At 33.2% G+C, this 22,921-nt stretch overlaps 1 long non-coding RNA gene and 5 other non-coding genes across 7 annotated transcripts; all 6 read right to left on the minus strand.

The window, feature by feature from the left end:
- Positions 1 to 3: 3 nt before the first annotated feature.
- TRNAI-AAU (transfer RNA isoleucine (anticodon AAU)) lies at positions 4 to 77 on the minus strand. Its single transcript has one exon. It is a non-coding gene; the product is annotated as a tRNA-Ile (tRNA).
- A 4,095-nt stretch (positions 78 to 4,172) lies between these two features.
- Positions 4,173 to 4,246, minus strand: TRNAI-AAU (transfer RNA isoleucine (anticodon AAU)). Its single transcript has one exon. It is a non-coding gene; the product is annotated as a tRNA-Ile (tRNA).
- Positions 4,247 to 6,256: 2,010 nt separating this feature from the next.
- TRNAI-AAU (transfer RNA isoleucine (anticodon AAU)) lies at positions 6,257 to 6,330 on the minus strand. The gene has a single exon. It is a non-coding gene; the product is annotated as a tRNA-Ile (tRNA).
- A 2,014-nt stretch (positions 6,331 to 8,344) lies between these two features.
- On the minus strand, positions 8,345 to 8,418 carry TRNAI-AAU (transfer RNA isoleucine (anticodon AAU)). Its single transcript has one exon. It is a non-coding gene; the product is annotated as a tRNA-Ile (tRNA).
- Positions 8,419 to 14,059: 5,641 nt separating this feature from the next.
- Positions 14,060 to 14,133, minus strand: TRNAI-AAU (transfer RNA isoleucine (anticodon AAU)). The gene has a single exon. It is a non-coding gene; the product is annotated as a tRNA-Ile (tRNA).
- Positions 14,134 to 15,396: 1,263 nt separating this feature from the next.
- Positions 15,397 to 18,356, minus strand: LOC140179528 (uncharacterized). Of its 2 annotated transcripts, XR_011873025.1 has the most exons (4): positions 18,196 to 18,356; positions 18,047 to 18,100; positions 17,812 to 17,970; positions 15,397 to 15,683 (listed from the first exon to the last, which is right to left on the minus strand). It is a non-coding gene; the product is annotated as an uncharacterized lncRNA (long non-coding RNA). The 2 variants fall into 2 exon arrangements; XR_011873024.1 differs by lacking the exon at positions 17,812 to 17,970.
- Positions 18,357 to 22,921: the final 4,565 nt, after the last annotated feature.

Below are 22,921 nucleotides of genomic sequence, written 5' to 3' on the forward strand. Positions count from 1 at the left end.
TAATGGCCCATGCAGGTCTCGAACCTGCGACCTTCACGTTATTAGCACGACGTTCTAACCAACTGAGCTAATAGGCCTACATATTTCTTTTCTTAGTTTATCAACATGTATAAAACTTTTAATTTCCCTGTTAATCCATGTTAATAAAAGTTTTCGTATTCTATTTCTATAAATTATCAGGGTGTATCACAGCACATTAGTGATATCATTATATATCTGTTGGTGGTATTCCAGTATTAGGTGTACTTTGACCTACTTGATTCGGAAGAAATAGCTAGAATCAATATATAAATAATTAACAATTCAATTTAAAATAGAGCGATATATTCAATGTCTTTGCTTGTGAGAAAATAAAAGTACGCAAATTAGAAAGATTAGAAAAAAAATTCTTTGAACATATAAAGAATTTTGTTTTGTTGGTGTGCACTAAAGAATATGATATAAATTTCGCACCTCGTATTATATTCGAGAGCTTTGCATATTATGTTCAAAAGTGATAGCATATCCAACTCATTTGCCAAGGTTAAAATGTAAAATGAGAATGTTATGGTGAACAACGCTTAAGATACTATAGAACTTCTCATTTGCTTTTGCCAACTTGACCCATGGAATATCAAGTTGCAATGCATAGAAGAAAACGTTTCATATTGTTCGAACCTTATACCCATGGTTTTGATGCCTAATGTGCTAGCAAAACAACAAATATAGCATAGTTATGGTTCACAAATATGAAGTTGTTAAGAAGAAAATGAAATTCGACAAGAAATTTGTTATTACAGTTGAAAAAGATTGTGGCAACTAACTTAACTATAATGATATCTTTTTGGTACGAACATATCTAAAATATGAAGTTGTAAGGGTAATGTGTGCTAAATCTTGTACTAAAAAGAATACCAATATCACCCCTTGGATTGGATAATTAGCTTTTGTTTTCTTTATGACATTAGAGTATAGACCAAATTTTGATTAGAAGAATGGCGCCAAACCTTTGCATGGTCAAAAAATGGTTGTTTAAGTGGAGTTCTAAGGTCAACGAATGATCGGAACTAAAACTTAGAGTTGAATTCAACCACAATTGAAGTCTTCTTTTTATTGTCTTTCTTAGCATTGTTGGTTGATGCATTAAAGGATGCTATGTTTATAAACAATTAACAGAGAGTAACATTATGTTTTCTTTTTGTGTTTGTCTTTATTTAATATTTATCACTCTCAATAGGTAAGCAAACAATTTTTTGAGTGATATATTTAACTAATAAAACTGGGAAAAGTTTAGGGGGCCAGCAACTTTATTAAATTCTGGCCAGCATGTAACAGCAAAGAAAAGTGAGTCATTGGATGAAATCTCACACCAATCTCACACCATTAAAATCGTTATTGATGGTTATTTGATGGCTAAAATCACAAAAGTTGCTGTCCTCCTAGCACTCCTCATAAAACTGGAATAATCTAAAAATCTTACTTCATTTGATGACATAGTGAAATCCAAACTCCTCCATATCATTCCACATGAAATCTACTTATGAAACAAATTAAGATTAGAAAGTTTTATAATTTATCCTTCACTATGAATGCATCGAGATATTTAAAAACAATTGGCAAGAGTTAACTTTCATTTGGATTTTGATTTATGGCCCTCTTAGCAATAAAGGAAGAATGGGATGTGATTGTTAAGTTGGTAACATAAAGAGTATAAATTTCAAAACACTAATCTATGTAAATTTTGCAAGAAGTTTTGCTTTTTTTACCAAGGTATATAGAACTTGTCAAAAACATGTACTTTCAAGTATTAGGGATAGAGCTTCCATCAATTTTTCTTACATGTTCCGGCAAACTTTTTTGATAGGAAGACAATTATGTAGTACCATAACAAGTGCTATAATTTGCTCCATATACGTATTGTTTGGTAGAAATGTGTTTTAAAAACTTCCATCGTATCGTTGTTAAGGTTTTATACGCAATTCAATTTCTTTCTTGGAACAAAAACTTATAAAAGATAAAAAGGAACATATCAACACTCCTCGACATGGATAGGCCATTATTTTTATACTCTGAAAATTCATGGGTTTAAAAAACAAAGTTCTTCTAATGGCCCATGCAGGTCTCGAACATGTGACCTTCGCATTATTAGCACGACGCTCTAACCAACTGAGCTAATAGGCCTACATATTTCTTTTCTTAGTTTATCAACATGTATAAAACTTTTAATTTCCCTGTTAATCCGTGTTAATAAAAGTTTTCATATTCTATTTCTATAAATCATCAGGGTGTATCACAGCACATTAGTGATATCATTATATATCTGTTTGTGGTATTCCAGTATTAGGTGTATTTTGCCCTGCTTGATTCGGAAGAAAGAGCTAGAATTAATATATAAATAATTAACAAATCAATTTAAAACAGGGCGATATATTCAATGTCTTTGCTTGTGAGAAAATAAAAGTACGCGAATTAGGAAAATTAGAAAAAAAAAAATCTTTGAACATATAAGGAATTTTGTTTAGTTGGTGTGCACTAAAGAATATGATATAAATTTCGCACCTCGTATTATATTTGAGAGCTTTGCATATTATGTTCAAAAGTTATAGCATATCCAGCTCGTTTGCCAAGGTTAAAATGTAAAACGAGAACGTTATGGTGAACAACGCTTAAGATACCATAGAACTCCCCATTTGCTTTTTCCGACTTGACCCATGGAATACCAAGTTACAATGCATAGAAAAAAACGTTTCATATTGTTCGAACTTTATACCCATGATTTTTTATGCCTAATGTGCTAGCAAAACAACAAATATAGCATAGTTATGGTTCATAAATATGAAGTTGTTAAGAAGAAAATAAAATTCGATAAGAATTTTATTATTACAGTTGAAAAAGATTGTGGCAACTAACTTAACTATAATGATAGGTTTTTGGTACGAAGATATCTAAAATTTGAAGTTGTAAGGGTAATGTGTGCTAAATCTTGTACTAAAAAGAATACCAATATCACCCCTTAGATTGGATAATCAGCTTTTGTTTTCTTTATGACATTAGAGTATAGACCAAATTTTTATTAGAAGAATAGCGCCAAACCTTTGCATGGTCAAAAAATGGTTGTTTAAGTGGAGTTCTAAGGTCAACGAATGATCGGAACTAAAACTTAGAGTTGAATTCAACCACAATTGAAGTCTTCTTTTTATTGTCTTTCTTAGCATTGTTGGTTGATGCATTAAAGGATGCTATGTTTATAAACAATTAACAGAGAGTAACATTATGTTTTCTTTTTGTGTTTGTCTTTATTTAATATTTATCACTCTCAATAGGTAAGCAAACAATTTTTTGAGTGATATATTTAACTAATAAAACTGGGAAAAGTTTAGAGGGCCAGCAACTTTATTAAATTCTGGCCAGCATGTAACAGCAAAGAAAAGTGAGTCATTGGATGAAATCTCACACCAATCTCACACCATTAAAATCGTTATTGATGGTTATTTGATGGCTAAAATCACAAAAGTTGCTGTCCTCCTAGCACTCCTCATAAAACTGGAATAATCTAAAAATCTTACTTCATTTGATGACATAGTGAAATCCAAACTCCTCCATATCATTCCACATGAAATCTACTTATGAAACAAATTAAGATTAGAAAGTTTTATAATTTATCCTTCACTATGAATGCATCGAGATATTTAAAAACAATTGGCAAGAGTTAACTTTCATTTGGATTTTGATTTATGGCCCTCTTAGCAATAAAGGAAGAATGGGATGTGATTATTAAGTTGGTAACATAAAGAGTATAAATTTCAAAACACTAATCTATGTAAATTTTGCAAGAAGTTTTGCTTTTTTTACCAAGGTATATAGAACTTGTCAAAAACATGTACTTTCAAGTATTAGGGATAGAGCTTCCATCAATTTTCCTTACATGTTCCGGCAAACTTTTTTGATAGGAAGACAATTATGTAGTACCATAACAAGTGCTATAATTTGCTCCATATACGTATTGTTTAGTAGAAATGTGTTTTAAAAACTTCCATCGTATCGTTGTTAAGGTTTTATACGCAATTCAATTTCTTTCTTGGAACAAAAACTTATAAAAGATAAAAAGGAACATATCAACACTCCTCGACATGGATAGGCCATTATTTTTATACTCTGAAAATTCATGGGTTTAAAAAACAAATTTCTTCTAATGGCCCATGCAGGTCTCGAACCTGTGACCTTCGCGTTATTAACACGACGCTCTAACCAACTGAGCTAATAGGCCTACATATTTCTTTTCTTAGTTTATCAACATGTATAAAACTTTTAATTTCCCTGTTAATCCGTGTTAATAAAAGTTTTCATATTCTATTTCTATAAATCATCAGGGTGTATCACAGCACATTAGTGATATCATTATATATCTGTTTGTGGTATTCCAGTATTAGGTGTATTTTGCCCTGCTTGATTCGGAAGAAAGAGCTAGAATTAATATATAAATAATTAACAAATCAATTTAAAACAGGGCGATATATTCAATGTCTTTGCTTGTGAGAAAATAAAAGTACGCGAATTAGGAAAATTAGAAAAAAAAATCTTTGAACATATAAGGAATTTTGTTTAGTTGGTGTGCACTAAAGAATATGATATAAATTTCGCACCTCGTATTATATTTGAGAGCTTTGCATATTATGTTCAAAAGTTATAGCATATCCAGCTCGTTTGCCAAGGTTAAAATGTAAAACGAGAACGTTATGGTGAACAACGCTTAAGATACCATAGAACTCCCCATTTGCTTTTTCCGACTTGACCCATGGAATACCAAGTTACAATGCATAGAAAAAAACGTTTCATATTGTTCGAACTTTATACCCATGATTTTTTATGCCTAATGTGCTAGCAAAACAACAAATATAGCATAGTTATGGTTCATAAATATGAAGTTGTTAAGAAGAAAATAAAATTCGATAAGAATTTTATTATTACAGTTGAAAAAGATTGTGGCAACTAACTTAACTATAATGATAGGTTTTTGGTACGAAGATATCTAAAATTTGAAGTTGTAAGGGTAATGTGTGCTAAATCTTGTACTAAAAAGAATACCAATATCACCCCTTAGATTGGATAATTAGCTTTTGTTTTCTTTATGACATTAGAGTATAGACCAAATTTTTATTAGAAGAATAGCGCCAAACCTTTGCATGGTCAAAAAATGGTTGTTTAAGTGGAGTTCTAAGGTCAACGAATGATCGGAACTAAAACTTAGAGTTGAATTCAACCACAATTGAAGTCTTCTTTTTATTGTCTTTCTTAGCATTGTTGGTTGATGCATTAAAGGATGCTATGTTTATAAACAATTAACAGAGAGTAACATTATGTTTTCTTTTTGTGTTTGTCTTTATTTAATATTTATCACTCTCAATAGGTAAGCAAACAATTTTTTGAGTGATATATTTAACTAATAAAACTGGGAAAAGTTTAGGGGGCCAGCAACTTTATTAAATTCTGGCCAGCATGTAACAGCAAAGAAAAGTGAGTCATTGGATGAAATCTCACACCAATCTCACACCATTAAAATCGTTATTGATGGTTATTTGATGGCTAAAATCACAAAAGTTGCTGTCCTCCTAGCACTCCTCATAAAACTGGAATAATCTAAAAATCTTACTTCATTTGATGACATAGTGAAATCCAAACTCCTCCATATCATTCTACATGAAATCTACTTATGAAACAAATTAAGATTAGAAAGTTTTATAATTTATCCTTCACTATGAATGCATCGAGATATTTAAAAACAATTGGCAAGAGTTAACTTTCATTTGGATTTTGATTTATGGCCCTCTTAGCAATAAAGGAAGAATGGGATGTGATTGTTACGTTGGTAACATAAAGAGTATAAATTTCAAAACACTAATCTATGTAAATTTTACAAGAAGTTTTGCTTTTTTTACTAAGGTATATAGAACTTGTCAAAAACATGTACTTTCAAGTATTAGGGATAGAGCTTCCATCAATTTTCCTTACATGTTCCGGCAAACTTTTTTGATAGGAAGACAATTATATAGTACCATAACAAGTGCTATAATTTGCTCCATATACGTATTGTTTGGTAGAAATGTGTTTTAAAAACTTCCATCGTATCGTTGTTAAGGTTTTATACGCAATTCAATTTCTTTCTTGGAACAAAAACTTATAAAAGATAAAAAGGAACATATCAACACTCCTCGACATGGATAGGTCATTATTTTTATACTCTGAAAATTCATGGGTTTAAAAAACAAATTTCTTCTAATGGCCCATGCAGGTCTTGAACCTGCGACCTTCGCGTTATTAGCACGACGTTCTAACCAACTGAGCTAATAGGCCTGCATATTTCTTTTCTTAGTTTATCAACATGTATAAAACTTTTAATTTCCCTGTTAATCCGTGTTAATAAAAGTTTTCGTATTCTATTTCTATAAATCATCAGGGTCTATCACAGCACTTTAGTGATATCATTATATATCTGTTGGTGGTATTCCAGTATTAGGTGTATTTTGCCCTGCTTGATTTGGAAGAAAAAGCTAGAATTAATATATAAATAATTAACAAATCAATTTAAAACAGGGCGATATATTCAATGTCTTTGCTTGTGAGAAAATAAAAGTATGCGAATTAGGAAAATTAGAAAAAAAAAAATTCTTTGAACATATAAGGAATTTTGTTTAGTTGGTGTGCACTAAAGAATATGATATAAATTTCGCACCTCGTGTTATATTTGAGAGCTTTGCATATTATGTTCAAAAGTGATATCATATCCAGCTCGTTTGCCAAGGTTAAAATGTAAAAGGAGAACGTTATGGTGAACAACGCTTAAGATACCATAGAACTCCCCATTTGCTTTTTCCGACTTGACCCATGGAATACCAAGTTACAATGCATAGAAGAAAACGTTTCATATTGTTCGAACTTTATACCCATGATTTTTTATGCCTAATGTGCTAGCAAAACAACAAATATAGCATAGTTATGGTTCACAAATATGAAGTTGTTAAGAAGAAAATGAAATTCGATAAGAATTTTATTATTACAGTTGAAAAAGATTGTGGCAACTAACTTAACTATAATGATAGGTTTCTGGTACGAAGATATCTAAAATTTGTAGTTGTAAGGGTAATGTGTGCTAAATCTTGTACTAAAAAGAATACCAATATCACCCCTTAGATTGGATAATTAGCTTTTGTTTTCTTTATGACATTAGAGTATAGACCAAATTTTGATTAGAAGAATGGCGCCAAACCTTTGCATGGTCAAAAAATGGTTGTTTAAGTGGAGTTCTAAGGTCAACGAATGATCGGAACTAAAACTTGGAGTTGAATTCAACCACAAATGAAGTCTTCTTTTTATTGTCTTTCTTAGCATTGTTGGTTGATGCATTAAAGGATGCTATGTTTATAAACGATTAACAGAGAGTAACATTATCTTTTCTTTTTGTGTTTGTCATTATTTAATATTTATCACTCTCAATAGGTAAGAAAACAATTTTTTGAGTGATATATTTAACTAATAAAACTGGGAAAAGTTTAGGGGGCCAGCAACTTTATTAAATTCTGGCCAGCATGTAACAGCAAAGAAAAGTGAGTCATTGGATGAAATCTCACACCAATCTCACACCATTAAAATCATTATTGATGGTTATTTGATGGCTAAAATCACAAAAGTTGCTGTCCCCCTAGCACTCCTCATAAAACTGGAATAATCTAAAAATCTTACTTCATTTGATGACATAGTGAAATCCAAACTCCTCCATATCATTCTACATGAAATCTACTTATGAAACAAATTAAGATTAGAAAGTTTTATAATTTATCCTTCACTATGAATGCATCGAGATATTTAAAAACAATTGGCAAGAGCTTAACTTTCATTTGGATTTTGATTTATGGCCCTCTTAGCAATAAAGGAAGAATGTGATGTGATTGTTACGTTGGTAACATAAAGAGTATAAATTTCAAAACACTAATCTATGTAAATTTTACAAGAAGTTTTGCTTTTTTTACTAAGGTATATAGAACTTGTCAAAAACATGTACTTTCAAGTATTAGGGATAGAGCTTCCATCAATTTTCCTTACATGTTCCTGCAAACTTTTTTGATAGGAAGACAATTATGTAGTACCATAACAAGTGCTATAATTTGCTCCATATACGTATTGTTTGGTAGAAATGTGTTTTAAAAACTTCCATCTTATCGTTGTTAAGGTTTTATACTCAATTCAATTTCTTTCTTGGAACAAAAACTTATAAAAGATAAAAAGGAACATATCAACACTCCTCGACATGGATAGGCCATTATTTTTATACTTTGAAAATTCATGGGTTTAAAAAACAAATTTCTTCTAATGGCCCATGCAGGTCTCGAACTTGCGACCTTCGCGTTATTAGCACGGCGCTCTAACCAACTGAGCTAATAGGCCTACATATTTCTTTTCTTAGTTTATCAACATGTATAAAACTTTTAATTTCCCTGTTAATCCGTGTTAATAAAAATTTTCATATTCTATTTCTATAAATCATCAGGGTGTATCACAGCACATTAGTGATATCATTATATATCTGTTGGTGGTATTCCAGTATTAGCTGTATTTTGCCCTGCTTGATTCAGAAGAAATAGCTAGAATTAATATATAAATAATTAACAAATCAATTTAAAACAGGGCGATATATTCAATGTCTTTGCGTGTGAGAAAATAAAAGTACGCGAATTAGGAAAATTAGAAAAAAAATTCTTTGAACATATAAGGAATTTTGTTTAGTTGGTGTGCACTAAAGAATATGATATAAATTTCGCACCTCGTATTATATTTGAGAGCTTTGCATATTATGTTCAAAAGTGATAGCATATCCAGCTCGTTTGCCAAGGTTAAAATGTAAAAGGAGAACGTTATGGTGAATAACGCTTAAGATACCATAGAACTACCCATTTGCTTTTTCCGACTTGACCCATGGAATACCAAGTTACAATGCATAGAAGAAAACGTTTCATATTGTTCGAACTTTATACCCAAGATTTTTGATGCCTAATGTGCTAGCAAAACAACAAATATAGCATAGTTATGGTTCACAAATATGAAGTTGTTAAGAAGAAAATGAAATTCGATAAGAATTTTATTATTACAGTTGAAAAAGATTGTGACAACTAACTTAACTATAATGATAGCTTTTTGGTACGAAGATATCTAAAATTTGAAGTTGTAAGGGTAATGTATGCTAAATCTTGTAATAAAAAGAATACCAATATCACCCCTTAGATTGGATAATTAGCTTTTGTTTTCTCTATGAAAATAGAGCAGAGACCAAATTTTGATTAGAAAGAATGGCGCAAAACCTTTGCATGGTCAAAAAATGGTTGTTTAAGTGGAGTTCTAAGGTCAACGAATGATCGGAACAAAAACTTGGGGTTGAATTCAACCACAATTGAAGTCATCTTTTTATTGTCTTTCTTAGCGTTGATGGTTGATGCATTAAAGCATGCTATGTTTATAAACGATTAACAGAGAGTAACATTAAGTTTTCTTTTTCTGTTTGTCTTTATTTAATATTTATCTCTCTCAAAAGGTAAGAAAACATTTTTTTGAGTGATATATTTAACTAATAAAACTGGAATAATCTAAAAATCTTACTTGATTTGATGACATATTAAAATCCAAACTTCTCCATGTCATTCCACATGAAATCTACTTATGAAATAGATTAAGATTAGAAAGTTTTATAATCTATCATTCACTATGAATGCATCGAGATATTTAAAAAAAATTGGCAAGAGCTTAACTTTCATTTGGATTTTGATTTATGGCCCTCTTAGCAATAAAGGAAGAATGGGATGTGATTGTTACGTTGGTAACATAAAGAGTATAAATTTCAAAACACTAATCAAAGTAAATTTTGCAAGAAGTTTTGCTCTTTTTACTAAGGTAAAGAACTTGTCAAATACATGTACTTTCGGGTATTGGGATATAGCTTCCATCAATTTCTCTTACAAGTTCCGGCAAACTTTTTTGATAGGAAAAAATTTATGTAGTACCATAACAAGTGCTATAATTTTGTCCATATACATATTGTTTGGTAGAAATATGTTTTAAAAACATCCATCGTATCGTTGTTAAGGTTTTATACGCAATTCAATTTCTTTCTTGGAACAAAAACTTATAAAAGATAAAAAGGAACATATCAACACTCCTCGACATGGATAGGCCATTATTTTTATACTCTGAAAATTAATGGGTTTAAAAAACAAATTTCTTCTAATGGCCCATGCAGGTCTCGAACCTGTGACCTTTGCATTATTAGCACGACGCTCTAACCAACTAAGCTAATAGGCCTACATATTTCTTTTCTTAGTTTATCAACATGTATAAAACTTTTAATTTTCCTGTTAATCCGTGTTAATAAAAGTTTTCGTATTCTATTTCTATAAATCATCAGGGTGTATCACAGCACATTAGTGATATCATTATATATCTGTTGGTGGTATTCCAGTATTAGGTGTATTTTGCCCTACTTGATTCGGAAGAAATAGCTAGAATCAATATATAAATAATTAACAAATCAATTTAAAACAGGGCGATATATTCAATGTCTTTGCTTGTGAGAAAATAAAGTACACGAATTAGGAAAATTAGAAAAAAAAAATTCTTTGAACATATAAGGAATTTTGTTTAGTTGGTGTGCACTAAAGAATATGATATAAATTTCGCACCTCGTATTATATATGAGAGCTTTGCATATTATGTCCAAAAGTGATAGCATATCCAGCTCGTTTGCCAAGGTTAAAATGTAAAAGGAGAACGTTATGGTGAACAACGCTTAAGATACCATAGAACTCCCCATTTGCTTTTTCCGACTTGACCCATGGAATACCAAGTTACAATGCATAGATGAAAATGTTTCATACTGTTCGAACTTTATACCCATGGTTTTTGATGCCTAATGTGCTAGGAAAACAACAAATATAGCATAGTTATGGTTCACAAAAATGAAGTTGTTAAGAAGAAAATGAAATTCGATAAGAATTTTGTTATTACAGTTGAAAAAGATTGTGGCAACTCACTTAACTATAATGATAGCTTTTTTGTACGAAGATATCTAAAATTTGAAGTTGTAAGGGTAATGTGTGCTAAATCTTGTACTAAAAAGAATACTAATATCACCCCTTAGATTGGATAATTAGCTTTTTTTTTTCTCTATGATAATAGAGCAGAGACCAAATTTCGATCAGAAAGAATGGCACAAAACCTTTGCATGGTCAAAAAATGGTTGTTTAAGTGGAGTTCTAAGGTCAACGAATGATCGGAACTAAAACTTGGGGTTGAATTCAACCACAGTTGAAGTCATCTTTTTATTGTCTTTCTTAGCGTTGATGGTTGATGCATTAAAGCATGCTATGTTTATAAACGATTAACATAGAGTAACATTAAGTTTTCTTTTTCTGTTTGTCTTTATTTAATATTTATCTCTCTCAAAAGGTAAGAAAACATTTTTTTGAGTGATATATTTAACTAATAAAACTGGAATAATCTAAAAATCTTACTTGATTTGATGACATAGTAAAATCCAAACTTCTCCATGTCATTCCACATGAAATCTACTTATGAAAGAGATTAAGATTAGAAAGTTTTATAATCTATCCTTCACTATGAATGCATCGAGATATTTAAAAAAATTGGCAAGAGCTTAACTTTCATTTGGATTTTGATTTATGGCCCTCTTAGCAATAAAGGAAGAATGGGATGTGATTGTTACGTTGGTAACATAAAGAGTATAAATTTCAAAACACTAATCTAAGTAAATTTTGCAAGAAGTTTTGCTCTTTTTACTAAGGTAAAGAACATGTCAAATACATGTACTTTCGGGTATTGGGATATAGCTTCCATCAATTTTCCTTACAAGTTCCGGCAAACTTTTTTTATAGGAAGAAAATTATGTAGTACCATAACAAGTGCTATAATTTTGTCCATATACATATTGTTTGGTAGAAATATGTTTTAAAAACTTCCATCGTATCGTTGTTAAGGTTTTATACGCAATTCAATTTCTTTCTTGGAACAAAAACTTATAAAAGATAAAAAGGAACATATCAACACTCCTCGACATGGATAGGCCATTATTTTTATACTCTGAAAATTCATGGGTTTAAAAAATAAATTTCTTCTAATGGCCCATGCAAGTCTCGAATCTGCGACCTTCGCGTTATTAGCACGACGCTCTAACCAACTTAGCTAATAGGCCTACATATTTTTTTTCTTAGTTTATCAACATGTATAAAACTTTTAATTTTCCTGTTAATCCGTGTTAATAAAATTTTTCGTATTCTATTTCTATAAATCATCAGGGTGTATCACAGCACATTAGTGATATCATTATATATCTGTTGGTGGTATTCCAGTATTAGGTGTATTTTGCCCTACTTGATTCGGAAGAAATAGCTAGAATCAATATATAAATAATTAACAAATCAATTTAAAACAGGGCGATATATTCAATGTCTTTGCTTGTGAGAAAATAAAAGTACACGAATTAGGAAAATTAGAAAAAAAAATTCTTTTAACATATAAGGAATTTTGTTTAGTTGGTGTGCACTAAAGAATATGATATAAATTTCGCACCTCGTATTATATTTGAGAGCTTTGCATATTATGTCCAAAAGTGATAGCATATCCAGCTCGTTTGCCAAGGTTAAAATGTAAAAGGAGAACGTTATGGTGAACAACGCTTAAGATACCATAGAACTCCCCATTTGATTTTTCCGACTTGACCCATGGAATACAAAGTTACAATGCATAGATGAAAATGTTTCATACTGTTCGAAATTTATACCCATGGTTTTTGATGCCTAATGTGCTAGGAAAACAACAAATATAGCATAGTTATGGTTCACCAAAATGAAGTTGTTAAGAAGAAAATGAAATTCGATAAGAATTTTGTTGTTACAGTTGAAAAAGATTGTGGCAACTCACTTAACTATAATGATAGCTTTTTGGTACGAAGATATCTAAAATTTGAAGTTGTAAGGGTAATGTGTGCTAAATCTTGTACTAAAAAGAATACCAATATCACCCCTTAGATTGGATAATTAGCTTTTTTTTTCTCTATGACAATAGAGCAGAGACCAAATTTCGATTAGAAAGAATGGCGCAAAACCTTTGCATGGTCAAAAAATGGTTGTTTAAGTGGAGTTCTAAGGTCAACGAATGATCGGAACTAAAACTTGGGGTTGAATTCAACCACAATTGAAGTCATCTTTTTATTGTCTTTCTTAGTGTTGATGGTTGATGCATTAAAGCATGCTATGTTTATAAACGATTAACATAGAGTAACATTAAGTTTTCTTTTTCTATTTGTCTTTATTTAATATTTATCTCTCTCAACAGGTAAGAAAATATTTTTTTGAGTGATATATTTAACTAATAAAACTGGAATAATCTAAAAATCTTACTTGATTTGATGACATTGTAAAATCCAAACTCCTCCATATCATTCCACATGAAATCTACTTATGAAAGAGATTAAGATTAGAAAGTTTTATAATCTATCCTTCACTGAATGCATCGAGATATTTAAAAAAGATTGGCAAGAGCTTAACTTTCATTTGAATTTTGATTTATGGCCCTCTTAGCAATAAAGGAAGAATGGGATGTGATTGTTACATTGGTAACATAAAGAGTATAAATTTCAAAACACTAATCTAAGTAAATTTTGCAAGAAGTTTTGCTCTTTTTACTAAGGTAAAGAACTTGTCAAATACATGTACTTTCGGGTATTGGGATATAGCTTCCATCAATTTCCCTTACAAGTTCCGGCAAACTTTTTTGATAGGATGAAAATTATGTAGTACCATAACAAGTGCTATAATTTTGTCCATATACATATTGTTTGGTAGAAATATGTTTTAAAAACTTCCATCGTATCGTTGTTAAGGTTTTATACGCAATTCAATTTCTTTCTTGGAACAAAAACTTATAAAAGATAAAAAAGAACATATCAACACTCCTCGACATGGATAGGCCATTATTTTTATACTCTGAAAATTCATGGGTTTAAAAAACAAATTTCTTCTAATGGCCCATGCAGGTCTCGAACCTGCGACCTTCGCGTTATTAGCACGACGCTCTAACCAACTGAGCTAATAGGCCTACATATTTCTTTTCTTAGTTTATCGACATGTATAAAACTTTTAATTTCCTTGTTAATCCGTGTTAATAAAAGTTTTTGTATTCTATTTCTATAAATCATCAGGGTGTATCACATCACATTAGTGATATCATTATATATCTGTTGGTGGTATTCCAGTATTAGGTGTATTTTGCCCTACTTGAATCATAAGAAATAGCTAGAATCAATATATAAATAATTAACAATTCAATTTAAAATAGAGCGATATATTCAATGTCTTTGCTTGTGGGATAATAAAAGTACGCGAATTAGGAAAATTAGAAAAAAAATTCTTTGAACATATAAGGAATTTTGTTTAGTTGGTGTGCACTAAAGAATATGATATAAATTTCAAACATCGTATTATATTTCAGAGCTTTGCATATTATGTTCAAAAGTGATAGCATATCCAGGTCATTTGCCAAGGTTAAAATGTAAAAGGAGAACGTTATGGTGAACAACGCTTAAGATACCATAGAACTTCCCATTTGCTTTTGCCAACTTGACCCATGGAATATCAAGTTACAATGCATGGAAGAAAACATTTCATATTGTTCGAACTTTATACCCATGGTTTTGATGCCTAATGTGCAAGCAAAACAACAAATATAGCATAATTATGGTTCACAAATATGATGTTGTTAAGAAGAAAATGAAATTTGACAAGAATTTTGTTATTACAGTTGGAAAATATTGTGGCAACTAACTTAACTATAATGATATCTTTTTGGTACGAAGATATCTAAAATTTGAAGTTGTAAGGGTAATTTGTGCTAAATCTTGTACTAAAAAGAATACCTATATCACCCCTTGGATTGGAAAATTAGCTTTTGTTTTCTCTATGACATTAGAGCAGAGACCAAAATTTGATTAGAAAGAATGGCGCAAAACCTTTGCATGGTTAAAAATGATTGTTTAAGTGGAGTTCTAAGGTCAACGAATGATCGGAACTAAAACTTGGGGTTGAATTCAACCACAATTGAAGTTGTAACACCCTACCATACATAGTATTATGCTTAAGTCATAAGACTGAGATAGTAAGGTATTACGACCTCTAAGAATATATATATATATATATATATATATATAATAAAGAAAAAGATATTTAACTAGGAGCCTTGAAAAACAGGTAAAACAAAATCGCAAAATAAAAAGCGCAACACTCAGGAAAGGAATACTTGCGTGCTAAGAAACCTAATAGGAACATGATAAAGATAAGCAAAAGAATAAAGGACAACCAGGGAAGCAGCTTAACTAGCCCCTGACTAAGCCTGCGAAGCTAAGGCTGGCCGGAGGGTATATATATACATATAAACATACATAAGTGTTCTCAAATTATCCCCAAATACACTATAATATCAAAATAACTCCTATCTCTCCCTCAACCTCTAAGAGGAGCAGCATACATAAGTTACTTGGAGAGTAAGCCAAACACATATATACATATATACAGCCAGAAGCCAAAATACATCCAAGGACTACTTCGCTTTCCAGGATCTAGACGCCTAGTGAGGAGCCTCTCGACCTGTATCTGAAAAACAACAATACAATATGAAATGAGAACCGAAGGTTCTCAGCATGGTAAAAGTGCCACGCGTATAATAAATAAGGTCCTGAGAATGCCATAGGCAATCCTAGAACTTCGTTATACAATTATCCAACCTAATTACTAAACAAAAACCATAAACAGGGGTAGGTATTCTAAATCTACCTAACTTACTCAATTTCAATCCACACCTATCACCAAACCATTTCTCCATTTCCTCCATCCCTCCATCATCCATAATGCAATAGGAACAAACAACCAAACAAGTTCAAGCACAAGTAATGAACAGATAATACAAGTAGCAAATATACAAGTAGTAGGTGATATATATCAATTAGGCAATCCTAATTAAGGCATAGCAAACAAAGCACACATATGCATATGATGAATGTCAATCCAACTGGCCGTGAGCTCACGTGTCGGTTATTTTGCCAGAACCCGACACATCTGGTAGCTAACCCAGACATTGGTCTCTAGGTTGCGCATCTCTAGGAGGAGCATAAACGAAGGAGAGTGCCTTTCCACATCGAAGGAGTGTGCCTTTCCACCTTGCAACCAGAGAAGAATGTGGGGGAAACAATACGAAGGAGAGTGCCTTTCCACCTTCCCCACATCTGCATCACGACAAGAGAGGGAACTTCCGTCCTCAACTTGCCATATCGACCATTTCGGCCACACACAGTCATTCCCAAATCTCATTATTTATCATCATTATTTCCTTACATTCGTTCTTTATAGCCATAACATGTATTCATTTAGCTTTCACATCATTCTCTTATAATTCATCATGTTTACCCTTTTCGGGTCCTGACCAAACCATTTATCAAACTCTTCTCAACCTCTTTAAAATCGAATAATCTTAAAATCAACCCAACTCTAACATTAAATCAATCACATCACACGAAGGTTAAACTTTAACTTCTCGAACCCATGACTATCACTAAGACATCCTCGATACTCTATTTTCTTTTCCGTTTTTAATATAATAAATGAACTCGGAATTGTGCAAACTTTATGTCCAGGCGTTCATCTTGGAATAAGCTTTCTAACAAATCAAAGATCATAATTTTCTGATTTCTCTAGTCTCAGGAATAAAGGAAAAACCGTGACTGCTCTGCAGTGCATAAAACCAATAAAACAGCAACAGCATGTGATATTCAAATTCAATATAAAATCCAAGTTAAATCCAATGACTTTAAAAATTAATTTAGTTAAACTTTACTCATCCAGGTTTTTTTCTCAATTAGTTCTGAGTTAATACCATTTTTAATGAAGAAGTTACATTACCTGGAGTTTTAGTGAAAATGAGTCAAAATCTGTTTTAGAAACCAACAAGCTTAGTACCTTTCAATTTGAATAACTTTTATTACAAAACTCCAATTAAGCTAAATTTTGGTTTGGGAACTCCTACCTCATCCAGAAACAAGTGTGTCTTGATTTCAACCCAATTGCTATTCAATTCTAAGAGTTACAAGCATTGGAAGTTGGTGCATAGCATGCTGAAATCTGTTTCTTTTCAGCTTTGACCATCAATATTCAAAAATTCACAACTCCCAATCCTCAACTCTTAAAATTCTAAAGTTTTAGAGTAATAAAGCAAGTTAATCAAATTTTATAACAAAATTGGTTTCACTCCAAAACTCAAATCGTAGAAGTCGCAGCAAGACAAACAAGTTTCTGCCCTGTTTGACCTTTACTGCTGCAGGACAGATTTAACAACCTAACTTTAAAAATTTGTCATAAATTGTATATTTAACAAAAGGTCCCAAATTTTCCAGTTTGATTCCTTATATTCCCAAGTTTAGCCCAAACTTAGTCTCATACAATTCCGATCATTACATAATTAGTTACAGCATATGCAATACTACCACAATACAACTCTACATCCTCATTAACAAACACCAATCCTAATCCATCATAAATAAATATAAGAGCACACCATTAATAACTTCCAAACCTCATAATTCCAATATATATTCACCAAAAAATCTATTCCAACAACATTACAAGGCTAATCATTAAATACAACAAACAATTCAACTTATCCTATGGTTCCTCTAACCTAAGTTTTCACAACACCGTAAATATTAAACGTGTGAAACTTAAACCATACCTTGGCCGATCACTTAATTCACCCAAGGCAGCCTCTCAACACAAAATTACAGCCCCTCCAAGCTCAAGTAAAACAGCCACAAACTAAGCTTTGATCACCAACAAACCTCCAAATATTCTCAATTAAATTCCAATGCTTATATACCCACTTAATCTACACCTAATATATATACATATTCCAATTTCAGTTTTTCCATAATAAATACAAGATTAAGCTAGGGTTAGGGTATCCTTACCATAACCATATGCTCAATAGCTTGAACCCATAAATCCCGGAAGCTAACTTGAACCTAGAACACAAGAATTGAACAATTTTTAACTTAATCGTTCATGAATTTCCGAAATTAGGGGAAGCTGGATGAGAAGGAAATAATGAGTTACCTACCAAATTGGTCCATGGGTTTCGTAGAGCTCGTCGCGGTGAACGTGTAGTCGCAAACGGTTCGTCAATCGGAGCTCCGGATCAAAAGTTATTGAGAGTTAAAGTTTGAGTGAGGGTTAGGGAGCTCTCTTCCTCCCCCAACCTTGGCGTGCTGGATGCAGAATGGGGAAGAAGAGCTTCTGTCCCCTTTTTAAGTACAGGTCCGGTTGGACCCACGGGTCCAATTTGGACCCCGGTTCAACCGGTTCAGTCTTTTCGGTCCAATTTTGGGGCAAATTTTCGAAATTGGTATCAAAATTCTCGTTTCGACGAGCTCTATCCTATTTTGATATTAGTTTTGCATTTTTTACTTTCCTAATTAAAATTCGAATTATTGAGTAATTATTTACCGATTTTAGCGGGATTTACATCCTACCCACCTAATTAGGAATTTTGCCCTCAAAATTCAGATTCTGTTTTCTGAAAAGAGATGTGGGTAGTCCTTCGGTATAGTTAGAGTTTCTTGAAGCTAGCCTCGTTACTCGAAATGTCCATGTTCTTTCATTTAACTAGCTTAGGTTGTAAGATATGAATTTGTTTTAGAAGCGTGTTTCAGAAGTTACGAAATTTGGAATACGTCGAATAGATTCGAAAGTTACGGCAGAAATCTATTTGGCACGCCTCTGACCATTAATACTCTCCAAAAGTTAAAATAGGCTTACTTAGTGGGTTTTAACTTTCTTGTTCTTGATTGCTCATCCAATTCTAGTCGTTGAAGTAATCTTCAGAGATAGGTGTCCTTTTCCTTCCAGCTTGAAAAGTCTTCTTCTCAAATCTGCCTAACTCTTTGTCGGCTTTCATAGTAAGAATTCTAACTCAGATTTGCGTAACTTTTTCTTTGTTGTCTCGGCTATCAAATTCAGGAACTAAGGTATCCGATGCTCTAGTAATACAGGGGCATTTAGTGCTCTGTGAAGCTCCATCCTCTATCCTAGTCCTCGACGATCTTTATCGAAATTGGTAATTACTCTTCCTTACTCCCAGTGTAGGACCTCCAATGGTTGCAACATTCCGATTTATGCTTTATTCTTTATTTCTGGCTACCCAAAAATATCTTCTTTGATTCATGGTATGTCTTAGCAGTTTCAGGGTAAGTTTAAAAATCTTGTCTCGTAAGTTCCGGAAACTAGTTTCTCATCTTAACTTCCAATCTCGACACAACTTTCTCTTGGTATCTTCCTGATTCAACATGCCTCAATACTCTTAGTATCTCCTTATCACCATTATTGCGCTCCCTAAGTCCTTGACTCTATGATCTCTATTTCGGCATTGGACATATAAATCTCTTCTTAATTTCCTTTTGTTTACCAGTCTTCAACATCTTTGACGGCTCCTTATTATCTCGTTACACGTCCCGTACCTCATCGATTCCATGTTGTAACCTAGCAATGGATTTAGGCCAACACTTCCAACACTCTCATTCTTCCAACTTAGAAATTTAACTCATCTAACATTTTCTCCTTTGGAATTAACGTCCAAGAATCTTTTAGAAACTTCTTGCTTAGGGCATCTATCACAACCTCACGACGTTGCATCCGCATGCATCTTAAGTTTTTCAATAATACATCGTAGTCATTCCCTAAACGGTTCGTTAGGCTCAAGTGATACGAGCATTGGAATGAAGGTCAATCTTCTTTCTATGGCTCAAAGGCTTTCATCGGATCCTGGTAATTCATTCCCACGGTGTACCTCACTGCATCTATTTAGTCATGAGCGATACGATCGGTGAGGATTAAGGCTCTAAATTCCCTAGTAATGTCACAAGTTCGTTTTGCATTCAAAGGTCTTGCTCTAAGAAATCAACGTCTCTCTGGTTACAGTTGGGATTCATACGCAATACTAATAAGGCTCGAGTTGATTTTCAAAGAAATATTAAGCTTGAAAGACAAATGAATAGTGTGAACAATGTTCGTGAGAAAATAGAAAGAGTTTTATATACGGTCAATCAGAGTTGTATCAAAATAATAGAATGCACAAGAAGAAGAATTTAGATGCATCTCAAGAAAGAAAACCGGACCAAAAACATTTGATAATATGGATTAGTGTGATGTCTCACTTCCTATATGCAAATAAAATTTCAGGTATCAGTTTCAGTTTACCTTTTCCTTCTTGTGACCCACCATCATCTTGGGCCCTCTTACGTGAATAGACTATTGTTCCATTCCCCTGATTCACTTATCTCTAAGAGTCTTGATTATTCATCTAACGCCAACTAAAAACTTCACTAAGATCTGCAGGCTTTGACGATAATACCCTATTCGGAATAATTTAGTTTGGTTCTAAGTTTTAACCTAGGTCTTTCTTCTCTATCTTTGACTATGAGTAATGATGGTATCCTAGAATAATTCATTGCATCTCAAATCCAATCATTGCATTTACCTTAACCTAGTGATTGTGATCTATCTGCATCATGAGTTTCCACCACGAGGATTAGGACAGTCCTTAACTAGATGCCTAGGTGATCCGCACCGGTAACACAAACCTTGCTTGTTTTTATGCTGCCTATTTGGTCGGTAGTTCTCAGTCCTCTTGAATTCTTGACTCCTTGGTGCCAAATTTTGATGGTGATCTCTTTGGTGGGACTCCCGGTTATCATTTTTGCCACAGCTGCATTCCTCACACATTCTTCAGCTATCCGACTCTTGTTCACAAGTTCAGAAATCACCCGGATCTCCATAGGTGCTAAAAAGCTCTGAATGTCGCTCCGAAGGCCTCCTTCATACTTAATGCATTTCCACTCAGCAAAGTCCTCAGGAGCTCCCTGACAATCCGTGAGAAACGGCACAGTTCCTCAAACCTGCTAGTGTACTCAGTGATGGTCATCTGACCTTGTTTTAGCTGAAGCAGTTCAAGTTCCTTAGCATTTCTGGGTGAACTGGGAAAGTATTTCTTATAGAATTCCTCTCGGAACAACTCCCAAGAGATTACAACCCCATCAGGCTGCAGAATGCACCTCACGCCCTGCCACCAATGCTGAGCTTCACCTTGTAGCTGGTAGGTCTCAACTCAACCCACTGTTCTTCAGGAACATGCTGAGCCTATAATGCTTGCTCAATGGCTTGTACCCAGTTATCCGCATCAGTAAGGTTCGAGGTTCCTCTGAAGGTCGGAGGATGAACCTTCAGGAAGGAGGAAAGCGTCATTAGGACCTTACGCATTGTTTCCATTGTTACCATATTTATTTGGATTAGATTTTCTAATAGCACTAGACACATACACAGAGAATGCAACAGAAGCATAATCAGTTCGTCTCAGGATCATATAGGAACGAACTGCTGTTATACCATAATGTAACACCCTACCATACTTAGTATTATGCTTAAGTCATAAGACTAAGATAGTAAGGTATTACGACTTCTAAGAAATAGTAATATATATATAATAAAGAAAAAGATATTTAACTAGGAGCCTTGAAAAATGGTAAAACAAAATCGCAAAATAAAAAGCGCAACGCTCAGGAAAGGAAATACTTGCGTGCTAAGAAACCTAATAGAAACATGATAAAGATAAGCAAAAAGAATAAAGGACAACGAAGGAAGCAGCCATAACTAGCCCCTGACTCAGCCTGCGAAGCTAAGGCTGGCCGGAGGGTATATATATACATATAAACATACATAAGTGTTCTCTCAAAATGTCCAAAAACACTATAATATCAAAATAACTCCTATCTCTCCTCAACCTCTAAGAGGGAGTAGCATATAAGTTACTTGGAGAGTAAGCTAAACACATATGTACATATATACAGCCAGAAGCCAAAATACACTTAAGGACTACTTCGCTTTCCAGGATCCAGACGCCTAGTGAGCGAGCCTCTCGACCTGCTTCTGAAAAACAACAATACAATATGGAATGAGAACTAGAAGTTCTCAGCATGGTAAATAGTGCCACGCGTATAAATAATAAGGTCCTGAGGATGCCATAGGCAATCTAGAACTTCGTTATATCAATATCCAACCTAATTACTAAACAAAAAACCATAAACAGGGGTAGGTATTCTAAATCTACTTAACTTACTCAATTTCAATCCACACCTATCACCAAACCATTTCTCCATTCCTCCATCCCTTCCACCATCCAAATGCAACAGGAACAACACCAAACAAGTTCAAGCACAGTAATGAAAGATAATACAGTAGAAATTATCAAGTAGCAGGTGATATATCAATTAGCATTCCCAATTAAGGCATAGCAAACAAAGCACACATATGCATATGATGAATGTCTATCCTACTGGCCGTGAGCTCACGTGTTGGCTATTTTGCCAGAAACCCAACACATCTGGTAGCTAACCCAAACATTGGTCTCTAGGTTGCGCATCTCCAAAAGGATCATAAAATGAAGGAGAGTGCCTTTCCACATCGAAGGAGTGTGCCTTTCCACCTTCTCCTGGAGGATATACGAAGGAGAGTGCCTTTCACATCGAAGGAGTGTGCCTTTCTACCTTGCAACCAGAGAAGAATGTGGGGGAAACAATACGAAGGAGAGTGTGCCTTTCCAGCATCCCCACATCTGCATCACGACAAGAGAAGAAACTTCCGTCCTCAAACTTGGCTTATCGACCATTTCGGCCACACACAGTCATTCCCAAATCTCATCTTTATCATCATTATTTCCTTACATTCATTCTTTATAGCCATAACAACATGTATTCATTTAGCTTTCACATCATTCTCTTATAATTCATCACGTT

Source organism: Arachis hypogaea, chromosome 15 (genome assembly GCF_003086295.3).
Source record: "Arachis hypogaea cultivar Tifrunner chromosome 15, arahy.Tifrunner.gnm2.J5K5, whole genome shotgun sequence".
Lineage (NCBI taxonomy): Eukaryota > Viridiplantae > Streptophyta > Magnoliopsida > Fabales > Fabaceae > Arachis > Arachis hypogaea.